Source organism: Schistocerca americana, chromosome X (genome assembly GCF_021461395.2).
Source record: "Schistocerca americana isolate TAMUIC-IGC-003095 chromosome X, iqSchAmer2.1, whole genome shotgun sequence".
Taxonomy (NCBI): domain Eukaryota; kingdom Metazoa; phylum Arthropoda; class Insecta; order Orthoptera; family Acrididae; genus Schistocerca; species Schistocerca americana.
The window spans coordinates 197,511,833-197,515,372 of NC_060130.1; the positions used below are offsets into that span (position 1 = coordinate 197,511,833).

Consider the following 3,540-nt stretch of genomic DNA (forward strand, 5'->3'; position numbering starts at 1 on the left):
TGAGGTACCACACAACTTTAATTTTAGTATTTCGTTATGATAATGAAAATCCGAAATACAAGCAATTGCCCTTTCCAACGAGATTTGCTCTTTCTTTTTGTATAATCACTGTTCCAAAGAAGTAATTAATCCATCATTAGTAGAATTAGGCAGTTTTGACAAGAGGTCATGATGGTCTAAATCGTACATGACGGAATGGCTACAGCATACTACTCAAAGGGCATCCCAACTGGGCAGAGAATGTAAAGCTGAGGCCGGCAATACCACATTCTGAACTGTTGAAAATCAATCCAATGTCACTCAAGGACAAACGGTAAGTATTCGCAACTAGCGCTTTATCATAACAAGCAATCGAAAGTTGTAGGCGATAGACAGTGGTATATGGCCAACTATTACCGATCTTAGTAAGAATTCGCTGAGTGAGAATGCGTTGATAAGGAGTTACTGCAACTTCAGCTAACCGCAAAGACATATCATAATCAATGTAAAATCTATAGGAAACCATTTGTATAATTATGTAAACGTTTGGTGGTGATCGTAATTCTAAGTGTAAAGCACTTTCAAGGTATAAGCTTATATTAACAACTATGAAACGATCTATTTCAACACTGAATTGTCTATATGGTATCTTAAAAGATCTGGTTAGTCGCATACTAATTTGAGAGACAACGCTAGGTAAAATGACCAAATATGGTCCCTTACCCAAATGTGACCACCGTATCTAGACCCTCCGGCAAGTGGCGCCCTCCTGCGGTATTCATATGAACTTCAGACGGCGCTGGTGAGTCGAGTAGAGTGCGTGAAAAAAGAAGCTTTCTCTGCGTCATTCCTGAATCTTGTTTTTTTTTCAGAGGAGAGGTGAGATTTTGTTATGTTATAGTTACGTAATGTGTTTCACTGTGTTATATAAGTACCAGAAAGCCAGTTTTTTAATAACAGAAACTTCACATTCTTTGCTTTATCTTCGATTCGTTGAGTATATTTTACATCAAGTGTAGCTTTGGGTATCACGTGCCATTTGCAGTCCAGGCCATTCTCCTAATATGATCTCCATGCCAGATCTAATTATAGCCCTAGAGCCATTTGTATTTGCTCTTCCTATTTTCAACTGTGGCAACGGCCTTGCCGCAGTGGATACACCGGTTCCCGTGAGATCACCGAAGTTAAGCGCTGTTGGGTGTGGCTGGCACTTGGATGGGTGACCATCCAGCTGCCATGCGCTGTTGCCATTTTTCAGGGTGCACTCAACTTCATGATGCCAATTGAGGAGCTATTCGACCGAATAGTAGCGGCTTTGATCAAGAATACCATCATAACGACCCGGAGAGCGGTGTGTTGACCCCACGCCCCTCCTATCCGCATCCTCCTCTGAGGATGACACGGCGGTAGGACGGTCCCGGTAGGCCACTCGTGGCCTGAAGACCGAGTGCTAAATTTTCAAATGACAAAAAGGCGAAACTGGGATAAAATGCAACGACCAATGCTACTAAAGTTGTCCTGTTAAACAAATGGAACGTGAATTTTGGATACGAGAACAATACTCAGGATATATTTGAAGACTTAAGTCGCAAAGCGGTGAATCGGCAAATGTTTTGAATGTTGCACTAGGTCGTAAAACTATTTTACCTCTCAAGATAAAGGCTCAGCTCGTCGAATACTGTTAAGAATTGGAGAAAAATTATTGCGGTTTAGATGCCGAGGATGTTAAACGTGTAGGTTTTCACCTAGCCATTGAAAATAGTATTGAGCATCCTTCTAGGTCTCAACGAGGATTCGCAGGTAAGAAATGGTTGCAACTGTTCATGAGACACCACCCTGTTATCTCCTTCAAATGTTACAGCTGCTCTCTAAAGCTAGAACCCAGGGGTTCTCAAAGTTGAACTTGAACATTTTTTTGCGATTGTAAAAGCAGAACTGGAGAAAATAACACACAATTCTATGAAAATGTTAAAAGTTGATGAAACAGGCTTGACGATAGCTCACCACAAGTGCAGAAAGGTTGTTGCTGTAAAAGGTAAACGTCATGTTCACCGATTGTCTTCTGCTGAATGTGGTTCTCTCGTGACTCTTGTTACGTGCATGTCCGGTCAGTTTTCTCGCTCATGATGATTTATCCACGCAAGAACCTCAAGGATGAATTACTCGACGGAACTCCTCCAGGTACAATCGCAGCAGCTCGTACTTCTGGGTGTATACAGCTGGACTTGTTCACGAAATTGTTCCAGCACTTCATCAACAATGTCCACCAAAATCATACTATGTCCAATAAATTTCGAAATGTTTGATACGCACGAACACAGGGTTGTTACTCACCATTAAAAAGGTGCTCTGATGGGTCATGCTTACACAAGAGCTGAAAATACGTCAACTACCATCAATGGGTTTAGATCAATGGGGATTTTCCCTCTGGTGAAAATATCTTCAGTGGACCTTTTGTGCAATCAGAACCTGCTCCTGAGGTTGATAATCAATGTAAGAGGTTCGCTAATAAGTAATGCCCCACATTTTCTTAAAAAACCATTAATATACATAGACAAACGTCCTTGTTGGTGCTTCACATTTGATGTTTGTTCTGAGCGCCGATGAAGTTTCGAACCGTTCTGGCAGATGGCAGACCCGTAGTACAGTGTCAAAATGGCGCCTACATACGACTCACGTTACAAGCAGCGTGCTGTTATTGAACTCTTGTGTGCAGAAAAAGAAACCGCGGTGAACATCCGTAAACGTGTGTGTGCAATGTACGGCGATGCTGCAGTTGATAGGAGTATAGTTGGGCGATGGGTAAAGAAAGTTACAGCCTCAGGGAATGCAGAAACAGAGCTCCATGATCAGCCACGCTCGGGACGTCCTGTCACAACCACTAGCCCAGACATGCTGAATCGTGCGGATGCCATTATTCGAGCCAACCGGTGAATCACAACTCGACCTCCACAGTTGTCGGTCAGCATTGGAAGTGCGTCTGCAATGATCGAGACTCTCGGATATTCAAAGAGGTACTCACGATGGGTTCACGAATGCTCAAAGCGGTCCACAAGGACATTGCCTCATCCACCCTAGAGCCCAGACCTGGCACCCTTGTACTTCCATCTCTTTGGGTCGCTTAAAGATTCCCTATGGGGAACAGACTTTGAAGATGACGAGAGTGTCAGTCATACAGTGGAAACATGGCTACGCCTACAGAGCAAGAGCTTTTACCAGCGGGGAATACATGCTCTTCCACAACATTAGCGTATGACCATAGAACATTATGGAGGCTACGTAGAAAAATAGGACATGGGCAAGACATGTTGATGTATATTGTCACCAAATCCTGACTCTTAACAATGAATATGTTCTGAGAAAAAAAAGTGTGGAGCATTACTTATTGAACGACCCTTGAATATCACCTCAGGAAATTAGATCTGTGCCTGCCATCGAACCAAGCAATTCCACCTGACGAGTTTCAGCTACCCTTATCACAGGCTCACCTCACAAAAATAATATTTTGGAGTTGTATCAGAAGAACCAAGGCAAGGAGGAATCATCTGCAAGAAAGAAGAC

The 3,540-nt window shown here is 42.9% G+C and overlaps 1 pseudogene; it reads left to right on the forward strand.

The window, feature by feature from the left end:
- Positions 1-1,112: 1,112 nt before the first annotated feature.
- On the forward strand, positions 1,113-1,229 carry LOC124557411 (annotated as a pseudogene).
- Positions 1,230-3,540: the final 2,311 nt, after the last annotated feature.